We start from the raw sequence: 20,158 nt of genomic DNA, 5'->3' as shown, positions 1-20,158 counted from the left end.
ATTAGACTGTGTCCAGACAAGGGCCCCAAAAATGATCCTAGGAATGGAACAGCTTCTTACAAGGATAGGCTGAGAGCGCTGGGGCTGTTCAGCCTGTAGAATAGAAGGCTCTAGGGAGACCTGGTAGGGGCCTTTCAACATTTAAAGAGGGGCTATACAAAGGAAGGGGTCAGACCCTTTAGGAGGGTTTGTGGTGATAGGACAAGCGGAAATGGTTTCAAACTAAAAAAAGTAAGATTTAAATTGAATATAATGGAGAAGTTTTTTGCCATAAGGGTGGTGTTGCACTGGAACAGGTAGCTCAGAAAGGTGATGGAAGCCCTGTCTCTGGAGAATTTCAAGGCCAGGCTGGACCAGTCTCTGAGCAACCTGATATAGCTGTAGATGTCCATATGCATTGCAGGGGAACTGGACTAGATGATCTTTAAAGGTCCCTTCCAACTCAAGATTCTGTGATCCGATGAAATTTAAAAATAAAAATTGAAAGACAGAAAAACAGTGTTAAAGTTTGATTTCACTAAATACATATATTTATTTTGAAAAGTAAGCCTAATAATAATGAAAATAGTCACACTTTGTTTCCAAATACCTCAATTTAATTTGAAATCATTCAAATTACTGGATGTTTAAGGGGAACAGACAGTGCTGACAACATCACTGGCTGAGCTTGGAGCTAGTGTATGCTAAAGAAGCTTTTGATAGGGGTCTGTATCATACTGTTAGAGAATTTTTTTTATTATTATGTTAATGTAGTCATTTGACTTCAGTTCAGTGCTTAAGTCTGAAAAAAGTAGAATGCTTTTTTTTTTCCTCCCTCAGCATATGAATAAAAATGAGGTATGAGAGGATGAGAAGTACTATTCATAAACTGTGGAAGGGGTTGGTGATGAGAAATGATCAATATTCTCTCCAGCTACTGAGTTCAACCACACACATCTAGTAAATCAGTTCATTTTTAAATGCTGAACGCAGATAAGCATATCTATGTCTCCGTAACATATAAGACTGCTTTAGTTACTAAAGAATAAAGACATAACTTGGGGTAAAGTGTGGAATGGAAGGAAGAACTACAATTTAATGTGGATTGGAGCTGCAGTTGAATGATATACATAGCCCACCTAGAAAATTGCATAACGTCAACAAAGAGTAACTGAAATGCTGTGTTTAGTAATGTGCAAGAACTAAACAACTGTAATTGATATGCAGGTAGGTTTTTACTGCTTTACCAGAAATATGACAAAGTGGCAGTCAAGTATGGAGTAGAAATATTACAAGGCATGCACAAGTCAGGAATAATAAGAATAAAAAGTAAAGGTTAATGTGAAATAACATTGTAAGTTTGTAATGAGACTAGAAACAAAAGCAGCTAATCTGCATTCACTTTTTTGGGAATTAGGGTGGATGACAGACTCTTTCAGAATACAGTCACTGAACAGACAAGAAGTTATAGTATTTTCAGTTTAGTTTTGGTAGACTGTGGCACAGTATCTTTCAGATTTGAGGCCCAAAAATAACATGAGTAGAATGATCAGAATTTGAATTCTGAGTCGTGGAGATGAGCAGAAAGTCTATGAGGTCTGTGCTCTGACATGTTTTGTTTTATTTTGTTTGGGTTTTTTAATCTTATATAATTGTATTTCAAAAAAGTAAAGCCTTGAGAAATTGAGAATAGGCCGTTTGCATAGGAACTTTTGCACTAAGTGATGAGAAGGCAGATTTCCATCCCTTTTATCTTAAACAACTTCTGCATGACCCTGGTTCTTAAACAAAAGTTGAAAGATAAACAAGATGGACTTCAAGTATAACCATGTGAACTCAAAAAATAAGTAAAAGCAAGTCTTAGGCATGCAAGTGGAGGAAGGCCTGATGAGGAGAGAGGAACTTATTAGTGAAAACACTGTTCTGAAGATCAGAACTCCAGGTTCCAGGCGTAGAGCTGTTGTCTGTGAGCTCCACATATAGTACTGGGTAGTTCAGTTACCTAGAGAACACAAAAAATTAACTGGGAAAACTGAGCCATGGGGACAGCATGATTATTAAAGTTTAATACTCATGCTGTAGTTGTACAACTACACTCCATGACAAAATGATACCTATCTTCAGATTTTGATAAAGAGAACAAAGTAGAACTTGAGTAAAAGCAGGTTGGCTAGTGGAAATGAACACAAGGAACTGAAAATGCTGTCATTATCAGAAGGTGACAGCTATACCCTGAATGACTAGCCTGCTTTCTAGTGTCCCAGCTTGGGCACAGAAGCGAGGACAGAAATCTCAGTTTTCAAATCCCAAATTCAAGTGTGTCATAGTATTTAAGAACAACACCGAAACTGTTTCATGAGTTGTGCTGATTGTGATGATCTCCTGAGAAAGAATCTTTCTTTTAGAAGTTTTTTTTTAATTCAACTTTTGGGTCATCAGTTGAGATGCTTTTGTGACTTTGCTGAAGCTAGCTTGACTCTAAACAACAGAATTCAGGCACTGCGTTTTCCAATTGCAGTTCTGGTCATTAAACATAAACAATGCAAGGGGTTGGATTTTATTTCTTGAGTCATGTGATGGTGTTTTTTAAGCATTTGAATCTACGATAATATTCCTTCCTTAGAAGCAAAAACAGATTTTACAGCCATTGGGTTAGTATTAATCTGCACATTTTTAATGGGCAATTTAATGACCTGATGCAATTTGCATCTGTTGCAGAGAGAGTGTATTTCATTTAATGACATAACTAGATAATTTGACCATTGATAAATTAAATCTTGTTAAATGATTTAGGATAAGAATAAGCTTAATTTGAATGCTGATAACAGCATTCCTTATCAAAATTGGAAAACTAAGTTTATTATTGCCACAAATATTCTTCTAGGATTTTTTCTAAGGTGTCTGTTAGAGCTCTTGGTGGGAATAAACAACCCAGTAAAAAGACACTTGAAAGCTAGAGTTAATAGAGCAAAATCATACATCGTAAGTTTCTTGTTTCAACTTACAGCTGATGCATGGATGAATACATTCAAGTGTAGGTATTTATTTCATTGACTGACCTGTATTTTTATAACTGCTAGTAGGTGCTCTGTAAGGTGTAACAGTGGATTTTTCCAAGGAAAATAGAATGTACCTATTACTGGGGACTACCAATCCCCCAACCTCCAATAACTTCCCCCAGAGTGCAAGTAGGCCACACCACTTTGGTCCTGCTTGCATCTTCCAAGGCCATTCTGTTTTATGGTACCTGGTTCTAAGTTCTCAGGGGCATGGACCAGAAGATTGTTGTCATTGCCAATTTGGGATCTTATCCCATTATCAGTGCCCGTAATTTGGATCCTAAGCAGAGAGGCCCACGTTGTCTGCAGTATCTTCAGGGCACTGGGTCTGCTGTCTCTAGGCCTTTCATTCAGGTCCCACAGGGTTTTGTAGAGTCTCTTTGTCAACTTTTCCAGAGACTGAAAGTCTGTCTTCAGGGCAGCCTTAAGAATATCATTATAACTTTCAGTAAGGCCTGCCCCATCGAATTATATGGCAGGTGGAATCACCACTAAATGTTGTTTTCTTCTACCCAGTGTTGTACACTGCATCAGGGAAATGAGTCCCTTGGTCGCTCTCAATGGCTTGGTGTCCCATAGGCGGCCATCAACTTGGTGAGCGCCTTGATGGCATATGCCCAGTTCACTCTTGGCACTGGATGGTCCTGCATTAGCCCACTTGCTCTGTTGATGCAGGTCAGGGCATATCTCGCCCCCTCAGTCTGAGGGGGGGGGGGGGGGGGGGGGGAAAAAAACCCCCCCCCCCGGGGGGGGGGGGGGGGGGGGGGGCAGTGTAATCAACCTGCCACCACTGGAGAGGATCGTGTCCTCTAGCAACGTAGGCTATTGTTTTGAGCAATAGTCTTGGTCTCATGTTGGAGCTAGCATTGTGGTCTCAGCACGTCTGGATAATATCAGACAGTTGTACAGAAAGCCCCTATGCTTTAGCAGCTGCCCACATTGTCTTTTGTCTGGCATGCCACAGCTTCTGATGTAACCAGTGGGCAGTTTGCTTAGATGGTGAATCCTTAATCCAACCAACTCAAGCCAGTGTGTTGATTTCATTGTTCACCGGTGACTGTAGAGGTTGGTGGCCAGAAACATGGTAGACACATGTGGTTGTGTGGTTAGTCATATGGAATGTGATTAAATACAGATCTCTGCCCCAGACTGGTCAGTCCATTCCTGGGTGGTACAATGCAAAGAGTGAGCCCCCGATACACAGCCCAACCATTGGCTACTTTGATCATCCTCCTCTCCAAACCAGATTGTTTCACTGGAGGGATGGTATGCCACTGCTCTCCACTTGCTTGGGTTACCCTTGAGGGACCCATCCATATACCAGGCATCTTCAGGAATGGGGTATTTCCCTTCCTGAACAGGTCTCTTCTCCGGTGGAGTGACCATTCTCTCTTCTGGTGCATCACCGTGATATGTCACCAGGCCTAGGATCTTCTGAAGCTCTTCTTTCAACAGTCACAAAGATAGATGCCTGAACTGGGAATACCTGAACCTTGTCATTATCACACTGGGTAGTACTTTAGTCTTTCCCAACAAAACTACACCCAGGCATTTCACCAACAGGTCTGGTCTTTGCACCTTCTGTGGGTTTATAGCCCACCTTTTCTCTTATAGATTGAATCTACTGACTTTCCTAATCCCTCCAGTGAGTCAGATGTCAACATGAGATCATCAACATAGTGGTGCAGTTTGATGTTATTGTGTTTATTCCAATCTGCTAGGTCACACACCACTAAGTTATGACAATATGTAGGTGAGTGCATATACCCTCACTGAATGACCTGGAATGTAAATGCAAACTCATCTTGTGATTCTTCATGGATGGAAATACTGAAGAATGCATTTGCCACGTCTAGGACACAATGGTAGGTTTCTATCCCCCTAATCAATATGTCTGTCAGGAAGGCAATATTGGGTACAGCTGCATGAATGGGCGGCCTGACCTTATTCAGTTCTCTGCTATAATTCTCCGTCTGCCATCTGACCTTAACTGGCCACGTGGGGGAATTATATGGGCTATGTGCAGGTGCTACGATTTCTACTTTTTCTAGTTCTTGCACCATTCTTGAATAATTTGAGTGGCACTCAGAAATCCTGGGGTTTCCCCCAGGAATTCCTCCTTTGGATTATTAGGGGCCCTGATGAGCAGCCAACACATCATCCTTTTAAGATAAACAATCCTAAGTATGTGCACTGCTATCAGTCTCACCTAGCTTGCCAAGTGTAATGCAATGGAAAGTACAACAATGACAGCAGAGCAGCAAGACCCCAGGCTGTAGTGAGTGAGGATTCACTCAAAATAGCACTGGGTACAGAAATAAGGGAAAGCAGCTGCTTACCTTCAGAAAACCTCAAGGATACAGGGATCCCCCAGAGAGACACCCTTGCTTCCACTGCCAAACCTTAAATGAGATCTGGGAAGGGGTGGATCCTGAATTCCCTCGGTTGGCCCTGCCTCCCTACAAGGTGCTTTAGCATTTCCACTACACACTGTAATGATGTCAATGGTTTACGGGCTGATTTAGCCCAGTTCCATGACTAATGGGGCGGAGGGACCCATGGACCCATGCCTTGAGAAAGGGGAAGAGGGGAAAGGGTAGGGAGATGGGCCTAGAAACAAAACAGCAGCAACAATCTGAGGAGAAACAAACTAATTTAAGATATTGGAATGCAAGACAACTCAATATAATACAAGATAATTAAAATTAAAGCTAATAAATCAAATAAAATGAGAGAGAGAGTGTCCAAAAAACTGTAGGCCTTACTCTAATGCTGGCAGCGAGATGCCTAGGGGGAGAGATGCTGCTGGGATGAGCCAGAAGATCAAAAAGGGGAACATCCCATGATCTGTGAACAGTTTTATCTTTCCCTCTGAACGGAAAATGGAAACAGAACAATGCAAAGTCCTCTGGGGTATGTAGTTCTTCTCTTCTATCAATGATCCACACAGCTGGAGCATTAACTCTTTAACACTCGGTGTTAATGTTATGATGTTATGATGTGGAATACCAATAACAAAAATCATAAAACCATGACAAATGAACACATGGATTTTTTGTATAGATATTCCAAGCTCTGCTGCTGTCTTTACTCTGAGAATTCACAGTACATCCAGTGTGTTTTCATGCTCTTTAAGGTGGATTGTTATGTGAAATAATGTAATTATTCCAGTAGTTGTCTTTATCATTCTGTGTATACAAAGCAATAAAGTCTGCTGTGATTAGATTTTCAGTGAAAAAAAGCCATTTCTGTAAGCAGACTATTGAGCAAACAGAGCTACTTCTGTGCTGCAATAAAAATTACAGTGTTTATTCTCTCTCCGCCTTTCTAGAGTATTGATTATAGCTTACTGAAAATCAGGTATTTGATTTAATCCTGCTAGCACTATTTTGCGTCTCTGTACAGAAGGTTGACTGAAGATAAAGCAGTAACAGAGGAAAAGGGATGTTGTCAGTTGAGGGATAAGGCATAGTTGCAGGAAATGTGATAATAATACAGATCATCACTAGCAATTTCAGTTTATTAGGCACGCATGGCTAGGAGCCTTTGTCCAAGAATGCTAGGTCAATTTGTTAAATTATTTACTCATGCCCATGTTTTTCTGCATTCTTTGTTTCTCTTGTCCATTTTAGTTGATTGATTAATTATACATCTGTCCTGGTGTCAAAGGTTTACGGGCGTTTGGCCCGGTTCCGTGACAAAGGGGACGGGGGACCCAAGGGCCCACGCCCCGGGAAAAGGGAAAAAGGGAAAAGGGTAAGGAGATGGCCCTGAGAGCAAAGAACAGCGGCAACAATCTGAGGAGAAACCAACTAATTTACTAAATAAGATATCGGAATGCAAAACAACACACTATAATACAATATAATTACAATTTAAGCTGATAAATCCAATACAGAGAGAGAGAATGTCCCAAAATCAAGGTAGGCCTTACTCTACTACCGACGATAAGACGGCTGGAGAGCGAGGTGCTGCCAAGACGAGAGACGGCGGAAAAAAGGGACGAGGTCTCGTGATCTGCAAGTTTTTATACTGCAAGCTTTTATCTTTTCCCTCTGGCTGGAAAATGGTAACAGAGGAGCAAAGTGCCGTGGGAAATGTAGTAGTCCTTCTCTTCTGAGAACCAGGTACATTCACTACATGATGTTATGATGTGGAGTACCAATAACCGAAAATCATAAAACCATGACACCTAGTTTCAGCTGGGATAGAGTTAATTTTTTCTTTGTAATGTCTGGTTTTTGTTTTGCCTTTAGGAGAAAAACAGTGTTGATACCACGCCGATGTTTCAGTTGTTGCCAAGCAGTGGCTGCACAGAGCCAAGAATGTTTCAGTTTTTCAGCTTCTTGTACTGTCCTCCCAGCAAGGTAGGCTGAGGGGACACAAGGAGTTAGCAGGGGACAGAACCAGGACAGCTGACCTAAATTGGCCAAAGGGATATTCTATACCATATGGCATCATGTAGAAAGAGCTAGAAAAACTGGGGGAGCTAGGTGGGGAAACAGCCACTGCTTGGGGACGGGCTGGGCATTGGTCAGCAAGTGGTGAGCGATTGCACTGTGCATCATTTCTTTTGCATATACATACAACATATATTATCATTACTGTTAATTTTTTTCTTCTTTTCCTTCATAGTAAATAGTTTTTATCTTAGCTCATGAGTTCTACTCTGTTGTTTTTTTCTGATTGTCTCCCCCATCCCTCTGGAAGGGGGAGTGTATGAATGACAGTGTGGTGCTTAGCTACCTGTGGCATTAAACCACAACATCCCTGCACTTAATCTAGAATTCAAATGATTGATGTTATTGTTGCATATAATTCATGGTGACACAGTACCAGACAGCCACATACGTTTAGATCATTTTGTTCTTTGCCTCTCCTCTCATTCTCTGCCTCTCTCACACCCTGGTCTGAGTAGAGCAATCACTAGGCCTGTGCCCTCTGCTCGGGTGAAAGCCCTGTGGTGCCGCCAGCTCCAGGCCCTGCTATGCCACCAGCTCTAGGCCCTGTTGTTCCCACTGTCCCACCATCTCAAGGCCTTGCCATCCTGTCAATTCAATGTTTACGCATACAAGGTACCGTGGAAAATGAAATGGAAGATAATCATGCAGTGACACAAATCCCACTAGAAAATCCAACTTTAGTGTTCGGGACTCTCTTCCTGCCTTCATACCTTCACACGTGTGTCCTCTGCTTTGCCAAACCTACGACAGTCTGCACAGCAATGTCTTCTAGCATACATTTATGTTTTCTGCTTATCACCTCCCAATTTTTTTTTCTGCCCTTTTTTTCTCATCTTCCTTGTCTACAGAAATAAACAGCTGGATCCCTCAAAATATAGTCATTGGGCCCTCAAATCTGAGAGAGTCTTTCAAGAAGTTTGGAGTTCTCCTGTTGCCCAGAATGGGAGCCCTGCACCTTGCACCAGTATCAGTGTGATAGCAGTGACAGAATGTAAATGGAATTACTGCTTCCCCTTTCCACTGGGGAAAAAGGGGAAAGCAACTCTACCTTGTCTGCTCAGTGCACTTGAAGAAAATAGCTTATTTTACTGAAGCAAAGGGAGATCTGACTTTTGGTTACTCCAGGTCAATAGGATGGGGAAGCTTTGTTCAGTGTTGTATCATGCAAAGTACAAATGTTGGTTGAGTTCTGGCTGCAAATGCTGATGATGGAAGATGCTGAAGGTATGGCATAAACTGATTTGTATAGATTTCAAGACTCATTACCAATTGCTCGCAGTTAAAATGTGGCTTGAAGTTGAACATTACATGATGAAAGTAAAAGAAAACCCTTGACCCTGTTTCTCACCTAAATTTAATTTTTGCAGGAACACTTTTTTGAGAGCATAAAACAAGTTTGGGGAATGGCAGCCCTATGCAACTACATCAGACATCCTAATCTCGATTTACAACAGCATCTGTCTTACGAACATGTCAAAATAATTGGCTGTGCTACACTGGGAACGTTTATCAGACTGTATGACAGTATCTTTTGTCTCCAAAATGATTTACAGTAAATGTGCAGATGTTATTTACAGTGACCTAATAATACTTCTAGAGAGAAGTATTTCTTTTTAAGTCTTTTAAAAATGTGCACTGTTCACTCTCAACTAAAATATCTAGAAAAAGTAAGTTGTTAATTAAAATGTCTGGTACTATAACACTGTCTAAAGTCTAATATTAGTAGAATTTTGGCTGACCTTGCTAAGAATGGAGAAAAATGATCCTGCTATCAGAAGAGTTGTTATATGGTCTTTTGCAAAGCATACTGAATGTAAAACTTTTACTTTATTGTGTATTCTTAACTAGCTTTGTGTTAGTTATTTTCCAGTTATGTTATAGCAATTTAGCCAAATTCTTTACTTGTTTAATAACAATTGGAATTAAATGATCAGAGTAGTTTTAATTTTAGTGGGTTTTTTTTTCAGTGAATCCATCTAAAACTATGCATTTTACATTCCACTACCATGCATTCAGATACCAATTTTAGTAGCCAACCATCACGTTCAAAAAAACTATTATTGAAAGCTGCAGTTTCACACTTTGTTTGCATTACATGCACACAAACATTGGAAAGAGTTAAAGTACCTAGGGAATAAAAGTGTTGACATGATATAAAATAGAAATGCAGTGATTCTTTAAATTTACATGAAGAAAGTGTTAAGTAGCTGTCTTCTTTTACTTAGATAATAGTATAATTTGGTTGGAAAATCAGCTTTTGCTTTGAATCTGCTGGGGAAAAAAAAAAAAAAACATTTCCAATGTGGATCTCCAGTGTGATTCATTCGAATGATAAAATAAGCAAAATAAGCTAGTTGTGTACTCCCTCTGTAGTATTTTTATTACTATATGATGCAACATGTAATTCGAGTGCCTAGTTTTTAAAAGGAAAAATTTCTGTCAAGACTAAAATGAGGATACAGAGTAGATGATAATTGATGATACGTTTTTGTACTGACTTCCTTTTTTTTTTTTAGTAAGTCAAGATGAAGAAACTATGTATTTTAAGAATTTTAATATAGGAGAAGCAGAAGTGGTAATGCTTGGCAATATCATCGAAAATAGAGGAGGATGGGTAAGAGTTCTCCTTAAGTAGCTACTTACCTGATAAGAATGTCAGCATCATTCTGCCGTACAGAACACCTCATGAGTGCTTATTCATTTATTTTCACAGTACATGCTAGAAGCATTGATTTGTTGTACACTGTTGGCACCAAGAGAGTCCAAAACCGAAGCCTAATGCCCACAGAGCTGGGAGCCACTTAGTGCCTTGGCATGGCTGTGTAGCTATCCAGACCATATGGGATTCTCAGGGCAGCCCCAGTGGCTGAATCCCAGTTTCGGGAACATTGTCTCAGTGCCTTCATCTTGAGGTAATTGGTTTCCAGATCGCTTGAATGTGAGATATAAAGCTAAAGACTGGAGAATAGAGATGTCTAATTCACAGTGAACATTGTCTCTAAATGCTGGGGGTGGGCAACTCATAATTAGACAGACATGAAATGAAAGGGGTCAGGGGAGATTTTAGTTAAGAGAAAACTATTAACTCTCTGAATGTACTGGGATGTCTTGCCATTTAGTGGATGAACTGCAGCTTTAACAGCAAAGCCTCTCATCACAAGTGATTTTTGTGGCCAAATTTAATGTCTTCAGTCAACAGAGAAAGGCTGCTTTGTATGTAAAACCCATAATGCTTGGGTATTGGCTTTCCTTTTGTGTTTCATTTAGCCAGATGCTAGGGATTTTGAAACATTAGTTTAAATACAGATGGGGAAAGAGATACAGTGTTACTGGCATTGGAGGGACTGGGGGTGTATCAGTATGTAAAGCCTGTGCAGAAGGTGGGATATGGATGTATAAGGGCCCATTTAGTGAATATCAGGAGAAAAATCCAGTGAAATCTGTTGCATTGTGTCATGATTTTCTGGTGCAAAGAAGTAAACCTCAGAGAAAATGGCTTATCTTGCTTCCTTGCTTGTCCCAGTTCACTCTGCCCTTGTGTAAACTCAGCTGCCTTTGGTACTTGCATTCATACCTTAGGGCAATGTGTACCAGGTGCAATATGCTTTTTTACTCTATTCAGTTCCAAACAAATTGCAGCTTTTTGCACTTTAGCTGTAACTTGTATATCGAATTATGAATGTCGTCTGAATATTCCATTGCCCTTTGCCAGTAACAGGTGCACAGGGCCAAGCTCTGCTCTCTGTTATGTTGGAGAGATCACTGAATCTGATCTTTTAGATAGATATTGTTCAGGGTAACTCACTTCAGGCATACAGTTGAGCATTAGTAGGCACTGGACCAGGAGCCATGCTGTCTAGAGATGGACATATCCCTGAAATATAATCCAGCAGACTGGCCACAGCTTGTAGAATGGTTACTGGAATGGATTCTAATAGATCTTCTCAGCACAAGAAGGTAACTGTGCAGCACATTTTGTAATGTCTGTATGTATTGTAGTGGGTAGCTCTGTAGGGAGACCTAGAAAAGGCATTGGTAGTCATCAGGAAATCACTGTTGGTCTTTAAAGGAAAGCAATATCCTACTAGGAGAAACCTAGGGTGTACCAATGCAAAATCTCTTACTGCAAAGCTCTGTGTTGCTCAGAGAGCACTTACTGTTAGCTGGCGACACATTGTTTGGTTTGTTCAGTATACTGTTTATCACCTGCTTAAAACTTGAAACACTTTACACATGAAATGCCAATATTTCCACTACAGTAAGCTGGATATTTATACTTTTATCTAACTGAACAGTCCCCTTGGTACTTTGGTAATATATCAGGTGGAAAAGAGAGACGAGGAGAAGGATATACCACTCAGTTACAGGATGTTCTCTGCCACTAAACCTGCAACACCTAACTTCTGAAAAAGCAGGCACTGAAGAATGCTTGGAAGATAAACCTGGCTTCCAACTTAGCACTTAATCAAGCTCTGTCAGACCTGAAGACTTATTGTTTATTCAGAACCTCACATTTCAGTTAAAAGTAACTAAACTCCTCCACAAATGAAAAGAAAGTACAACAAATGTGTGAATATTGTGTGTGAATGTTGATTTTTCAAAAATCTAGTTTGTTTATGTGGAAATACATATACATATATATTTATATATATGCTGAATTTCATTTGGAAACATGTTTGTGCTCAACAGTTGCTGGCAATGAAGTCAGAATGTTGTGGTTGTCAGTGGTTTTCTTTCCCTGGGATTCCTCTTCAGGATGTCAGCACGTCAGATCCTTGAGCTCATTTCTCCCAGAAAAAGGATTTTTCCTCTGGAAAAGGATTGTAAAGCTATGTTTGGTTTTTATTTGTTTATTTATTATTTTAACTGTCATTCCTTGCACTGCAATATAACTTGTTGCAATACAGGATTATTTCAATTAATTTTCTTTTGACTTAGGGAAATGTGTTTCTACTGGTCCATGTGAAGACTAGGCATTTGCAAAATCTATTCAGTCTTTATAATTCTTGGACTCATCAGTGGTCAGTTCAGTGCTGTAGCTAAGTAAGTAGGAATTTGCCCTTCATAGAGATGAAGAAATATAGCTGGAAAGAAGTTTACAAAATTGAAGGAAGAGAAGGAGGGGCTGTGCCTGTCATTTGAAATGCTGAATACAGAAGTTGACTCACGAAATTGAGGTAAGGATACATAGCAGCTAGCATTTGACTTCTGATCTGTATGTAATGATCCTGAAATGATGACAAACTCTAAACAAGGAATAATCTTGCACTAGGCAAAGATATTTTCTGCTGCTTGTAACACATAGCTCTTACGTTGAGGCTGAGAGAGTTTTTAGAAACTATTAGACAAAACAATAAAATTTTAAAAAATTGTTGCTATCTAACCATATACACAGCTCAACTAGAAGTTACACAGATTAAAGGCAGGAGGATGTTCATAAAGGAAAACTAACAAGCAATTGGAAGTAATCAGTGACTTTCCTAAAGTTTTGTCTTGGGACTAATCTTGCTATTTTCATTAACACCCCAATACCAAAGAAAGAATGTGTTGTTGAGTTATATCGATATCACAAATTTTGGAGATCTATCCACACATAGGAAAATATTTCTCTTTTCAGTTTGCTGTCTGTAGGGATTTAAAATCTTTGTACTCTTTTTGTACATGTAGGCAGAGTTGTGTAAGTAGGCTATATGCACATTTGGGCCTGATCTTGATCAATTCCATCCTGTGATTGATCCTTGAGATACAGCTCCCCTCTCTCAGTCCAAATTCTTTTCAAATCAATCATATACCTCTGAAAACTAGGCAAATAGTGATAAATAGTAGCTAAGGAGCAAAACTTGCACATAAAATCTGTCTGAGTGCACGAGATAGAGATGAGCTGCTCTGGCTTTATATATGCTGACAGGTCTCTTGTCTGACAAAGATCATATATAGATAGTGTTCAGTACAGCTAAAATTTGCTAGCCCAAATCCTTGAAGACACCTCAGGAGGAAGCCTTACTGTTTTCTCTTTCTTTGTCTTACCTTGAGGTGAATAGTGAGGATTGGAAATCAGTCTGGAATCTGAAGTCAATTCAAACACAATGCCTACTTATTAACTTCAGTTCTTTAGAATGTCTGTCTGCCCGCAAGATGTTAACCTGGAGCTCTTTTAATTGAAAAAAAAAAAGTTACTGTGCATTTGGTGTTGTGGGATTTGGAATTCAGGCAGGCTCTCTCTCTTCATCCCATCTGATAAAAGATAGCTCAAATAGTTGAATTTCAAGGAATGCTGCATTCCCTACTCTTCAGCTTTGTGGTTGAGGCAGCTTTTCTGCTTTATTGCATGCAAGTGCTTCATTTATTTGCACTGTCATTTGTATAGAGTGCCAAAGATAATGTTAGTTTTCATGTGTGCTTAGGCATAGCTACAGCATTTTAGAAATGTTCAGTTCTGAGTTTCAGTTCAAAGTGCATTCAAGTCATCAAAAAGATTCTCATTGATAGGACTGGGTATGGTTTATGCTGCCTACACTTGATGGCATCTTCTTCCCTTCTGTCAGAGCCTGGTGCTGTTCCAGCCCTCTGATTCCCCTTACATGAGCTGCCTCCTGTCTTCATACATAAATGCATGCAGTTAGAGCTCCAGTTTCTGTTTACACTTAACTTTCCAAGGAATGAAATTTACCGTAATCAATCCTTCAATAGGTTAGGTTCCAAAGGGCCTAATCAGTGCAGCTGACAAGATTTTCATGGCGCTGATCATGGAGTCAGCCTGACCATCAATTAAAACTTCTCTCTCTGAATCTTTGTTTTTCAGGCAAGGAATAGCACATAAGGGAAATTTTGAAGAAGATCCAAAGATAGCAGATGGCTGTCACTGCTGTGCTGTGCTTAGTTTTAGTCATCAGATTGGAGAAATCACATATCTGAGTTGCACAGAGATATACAAATGGAGGTTTACTGTTTATATGCCAGAAATGGATATGGAAAGGCAAGGGCTGTATGTATGAGGCTGCATCTTCTGACATGCCCTTCTACTTAAAAGTTTTTTACACAATACCCTTACCTTTGTGCTTGATTATTCAAAAGTGTTAAAAGGTGTTAGTGGTCTTCTGATAAAGGCATTGCGGTTATACACATTTCAGTGCAATTCTTGGCCTGTGAGTAAATTCCTAAGATGTTTGCTTTTATTCATTAGGCTTAATAAATCAGAATTTGCTGCAGTACAGGTAATCACTTGGAATTTATCCAGAAAATGAAACATAAGCTGTGCTCTGTGATCTTTTTTTTGTTTTGTTTTTCCTTTAAGAAGGGTTTTTTGAGGGATTTCACTTCTGTCATTATCTTCTTTGGTTTTCTTGCACTTCATTTTGTTAGAGGTTGCAAAGAAGGCATGTTGTCTTTCTTGTCTTCTTATTTCTTCAAATACCAAAGAATTGGTATTTGATGATTTGATTCATATTTTAAAATTCGTATTTTGTTCATTTCAGTCAACTGCCATGATTTCATAATCCACTGAGTTTTCCTTTGAAAGGGGGCAACCTAGTTAATACAGAAGAACACTTTTGTTTTTGCTATCTCAGCATCAAATATACGGTATGAAAAAGCTGCCATCCACCAGAAGCCACATGCTGCCTCATTAAAAACAAAAACAGGAAACATTTTTATTTACTTTGAAAAAGACCATATCAAAAGAGATAAAGAGGAAGGGAGAAGAGGCTGCAGCTGTTTCAGTCTAACTTTCAACTACAGAGCTCTATTTTTAACACTCGTCAAATTTGACAAGGTCATGTAGCTTTTGTTTTGCAGAGGTGTGCAGATGTTTACATACGTTAACTGGTTTTGTTTCATGCCACCAGGCAATACTTGCTGAATGAAACAAGTAGTGTTGCGTAGAGTTAGAAAGAAGTAATGGTCAAAACTGCACATTCTTTGTTTTTCAATAATGAGATTTTCACTTGAGTGCAGATCTCCGTTATTTGGCTTCGAGTGCATACTCTTCATCATGATTAACAAATTCCTTTGGACAATCAGAATGGCAGAACCACTTAATGTGCAGTTGGATGAGTCAAGTCATCAGCCACCTCAGAACTGAGGGCCAAGCAATCTGCACGGTATTAGTTTTGCACTGATGCCAAGCATTCAGCCAAATTTGAGTCCAAGAACTGAAAGAAAATGCATTTCAGTTAATTATGTAGTTTGGGCTATTTAAATATCTGAAATCATTTTCACCAATTACATTTATTTGTTATATTCTTTGCTACACAAATTAAAAGGCGACTTTTATAACTAAGCTGATCAAAAGGTTAATAAGACAAGTGGGAATGGACATCTACACACTGCTGTCTTCAAATGCACAACATGCTGTGATGCAGCGTATTTCTAAAAATGGGAGAAGGACTGAGATATTCAGACTGACATTTCACGGAGTGTCTGGTTTCAGTTCCTGTCTGAAATTACAGGGTTCAATAATCCTTTTCTGTGCGTCTGGCACATTCCACTTCCTTTAGCAATGGGCCTCCTGTAACTGCTACAATGAGGCAGAACAGACAATACACGCGACTGCCCCGTGTACCTGTGACCCCCCCTGCTCCTCCCAGGTGCTTGCAGGCACCACCCGCCATGACTCCCCGATTCCTCCCTTGGTGCTCGCAGGCACCACCCATCCCATTTAACCCCGCACTTAGCAAAGGTTAATGTTATTAAGTTGAACATATATCTATAGAACTACAAGCATTATTGCCTATCTCGCAGTTACTGTGGTGTCCTTTCATTAAATCCTGGCTACAACAGAGAGTTCTGCTGTGAAGATTTTTGTCATTTGTGAGTAATATGGCGAAGGTTGCCAAGAACTGCGCCTGAACTGTCATCCAGTTCTATGGTGGAAAATACTAGATTTGATAGTCTGTATCAACAGATTTATCTAAAACTTATACCGTCTGTGTGCATGAGCTGCACAGAGATCGCTCTCCTCTTCCCCTTTAGTTCTGACTGTGCCTGTCTCTTCACCATTATGGCAAAAGGAGCAGATCTAAAACCTCTGTCCTTTCCAAAGCTGGCTGTCCATTTGATGTGAAAAGAGAATGAAGAATCTCAGTTTGATCTGACAGAATTGTGGCTTTACTTGTGGCACTGTCAACATTTTTTCAGTATGATCTACAGCATTACTTGTATAATGTGTCAAAGGTGCAGATGGGTGAGAGAACAGTTTTAGGATACCACTATTAAGTTAGGTTTTGTTTTTAGTAACTGCTATGGCAGCAACATCTTGTTACCTATATCATGGGTCCAGGGACCTACCTTCATAACAAAGAGTGTATTTGACATCCCATTTACAAGTTTAGAAGGCCACATTTCTGTCATCTGTATTGGAGGTCTTCCATTGTGAATGTGTGAAAAAGATGGTGGCAGAGCTGAGCATAGCACATCTGTATGCTGCATCCCAGCTTTCTTCTGGAGCTGCAGTCAGTGGCCTGCGGTGCCTCCCAGCTACTACACTGAAGTTACCTGGCCTCTGAGGTGCTGAGCAGGTGCTCTAAATACTTACTGAAGATCATCCTGAGAATCTAGGCCAGAACCAATTTCAAGTAAAATGTATTTAATAGTAAAAGCATAAAGAAATAATTATTTGTTATTGTAGGTCATCACTTTTAAAACATGTGGGCAGTTAAATAAGTTTGGTCTTTCCTGGCTGGAAAACAGAATAGCATTCTGTCTGCAGCTGCCAAAACCTGACTGCCCAAGTAGGATATCAGGCTCATTAGCACCCACAGGAAGGGATATTTCAGAAGTGCTGGTAGAGGGAGGGGGTTACTCTATTATTTATAAACCAGCACCCATGAACCACTTCTGCCAGCAAGGAGTGGTCCTGGCAAAAGATAAAAGATTTCCTTCTCTTCTGCTGATTTAAGAGCTGGTAAGTCTTCATGTAACCAAAGGCTGGTTGTACAAGACTAGGGAGGATCTGTCTGTTATAGTTTCTCACATCTTGTTACTTATTGCCACTGTCAATGCCAATAATAAATGCACCAGAGAGCACCCTTGTGTTCATTACAGATCCCACACCTTGTGACCCTCCTCCCCTGCCAGTGTTATGTTTTGGCCATTCCTGATGAGGAGTGAGGACACAGCAGCTCTTCACATTTTTTGACACTTGCACTGAATATAGGTCCCAGCTGCATTTCTTAGCCTCTCCATGGCAGTAGCAGCACTGCCGCTGTAAGAGAAGCCTCTGATTACATGTACTTGTGCATCTGTGGCATGCTACACCTCACCAGGACTGTTTCTACTGCTTGAAAAGGCAATTGGAGCAATAAGATGTACCAGAAAGGTTTCAGCTTCAGCTTTGACAATTTTTCCTTTCAGAAGGTTTTGAGGAGGCAGCAGGAGGAAGGGGTATAATAAAAAGCATGTTATTATCTGCTCTTTATTCTTTTCTCTTCCTACTGCACAACAGCTTTGCTTATTTTTATATGTGTTCTGATAGGGCAGGGAAGCATTTCAGGGATAGTGCATGTATTTCTACAGGAGACTCATTATTTTGTTGCATGCAATCCTCTAAACTCTGTCCATGCACTGATCTGGGAAATTTTATCTTCTATACCGTTATTTTCACCACTGAGGTAAAGGCAACTTGAAAGTTCTATTTTCTTCTGGTGTAACAAAACAACGTATTTTATATACAGAAGCACACATACAAAGATTCTGTATTCTGAATGTTTATTTCTTGTCAGTTGTTAAAGTATACAGTAGAAACACAAAATCTGTCAGATTAAGAAAAAATTGGGAGACTTTTAAAGGGACCTTGAATGGTAAGAGAGGGATCCTCTAAATCCAGCATACGTGGTTCTTATTTTAATTTACAATGGTATGGCAGTATTTTGAATCCTTGAAATCACTTTGAATAGTGACTTTATGTGGTAGATAAGTTTCTCTCCTCAGGCCATAACCCTTCAGAGGAAGAAAAAATTTCACTACAGCATAATATTAAATTGAAATTGGATGCTTGACTAAAATACCTCCAGTATACATTTTTTTCTATATGGTGCATTGTCTTCTTAAACATTACACTGCCAGGCAGTTGATCTTCAGCTAAGGCACTTGTGAGAACACAGAAAACAACTTGCATCCTGTATAATGGCATTTATGACAATAATGGCATAATGACAATCCAGGAGATTCCTGGAGTCTGTTGAGGGTAAATTCCTGGTCCGGGTATTAGACGGGCCGACCCGAAGTGAAGCCTTACCAGACCTGGTGCTCACCAATGTGGAGGAGAGCATTAGAGAGGTTAAGACTGAAGGCAACCTGGGCTGTAGTGATCATGCCCTGGTGGAGTTTGCGATCTGGAGGAATGCAGGCCTGGCAAAAAGCAGAGTCAGGACCCTGAACTTCAGGAGAGCAAAATTCCGGCTGCTCCAGGAACTGCTGGGTGGGATCCCCTGGGAAACTGTCCTTAAGGGCATAGGAACAGAACAGAGCTGGCAGCTCTTTAAGGACACCTTCCTGAGAGCGCAAGAGTTCTCCATCCCCCAGCAAAAGAAATCGAGCAGAGGAGGCGGGCGACCAGCATGGCTGAGCAAGGGCCTGCAGCTTAAACTGAGGGAAACGAGAGAAATGTATGCGAAGTGGAAGCAGGGTTGTGTAGCCTGGCAAGAATATAGGGACGTTGTCCACATCTGTTGAGGTAGGATCAGGAAAGCCAAGGCACAGATGGAGCTGAACTTGGCTAGGGATGTGAAAAATAACAAGAAGGGGTTGTACGGGTACATAGGCAGGAGGAGACAGGCCAAGGAGAGTGTTCCCCCTCTGATAAATGAGAACAGAGAACTGGTTTCCTCAGACATGAAAAAGCTGTGGTGCTCAATAAGTGCTTTGCCTCAGTCTTCGCTGGTGGTCAGGCTCCCCATATCTGTCAGGACCCTGAACCTCTAGGTGAGGGTGAGAGGAGCAGATTCTGTCCCACTGTAACCATAGAACAAGTCCAAGACCTCCTCATGAAACTGAATGTGTGTAAGTCCATGGGGCCAGATGATATGCATCCCAGGGTTCTAAGAGAGATGGCTGATGTGATTGCTGAGCCGCTCTCCATCATATTTGAAGAATCAGGGCTGTCGGGTGAAATCCCCAGTGACTGGAGAAAGGGAAACATTACTCCCATTTTTAAGAAAGGGAGAAGGGATGACCCAAGGAGCTACAGGCTGGTGAGCCTCACCTCTGTGCCTGGGAAGATCATGGAGCAGATCCCCCTGGTTACCATGTTAAGGCATATACAAGACAAAGAGCTGATTTGAGACAGCCAGCATGGCTTCACCAAGGGTAGATCTTGCCTGACCAACATGGTGGCCTTCTATGATGGAGTGACGGCATCGGTGGACAGGGGAAGGGCGATGGATGTCACCTATCTGGACTTCTCCAAAGCCTTTGGCAGGGTCCCTCACCACATCACCCTTCTCACCAAATTGGAGAGGTATGAATTTGAAGGATGGACTGTTTGGTGGGTTAAGAACTGGTTGGATGGTCACAGACAAAGGGTTGTGATTAACGGTTCTATGTCAGGGTGGAGGCCAGTCACAAGTGGTGTCCCCTAAAGTTTTGTCTTGGGACCGGTGCTCTTTAACATCTTTATCAATGACATAGACAATGGAATCAAGTGCATCCTTAGCAAGTTTG

The 20,158-nt window shown here is 40.6% G+C and overlaps 1 protein-coding gene and 1 long non-coding RNA gene across 6 annotated transcripts in view; both read left to right on the top strand.

The window, feature by feature from the left end:
• Positions 1-20,158, top strand: part of TPK1 (thiamin pyrophosphokinase 1) — a 314,743-nt gene that overhangs the window by 171,292 nt on the left and 123,293 nt on the right. The gene's annotated exons all lie outside the window — the stretch shown is intronic.
• Positions 7,236-15,789, top strand: LOC110394588. The gene is made up of 3 exons (XR_002435725.1): positions 7,236-10,115; positions 10,215-10,413; positions 12,191-15,789. It is a non-coding gene; the product is annotated as an uncharacterized LOC110394588 (long non-coding RNA).

This window comes from Numida meleagris, chromosome 2 (genome assembly GCF_002078875.1).
Source record: "Numida meleagris isolate 19003 breed g44 Domestic line chromosome 2, NumMel1.0, whole genome shotgun sequence".
NCBI lineage: Eukaryota > Metazoa > Chordata > Aves > Galliformes > Numididae > Numida > Numida meleagris.
The sequence above is the reverse complement of the archived record's forward strand: the minus strand, read 5'-3'. Positions and strand labels throughout refer to the sequence as shown.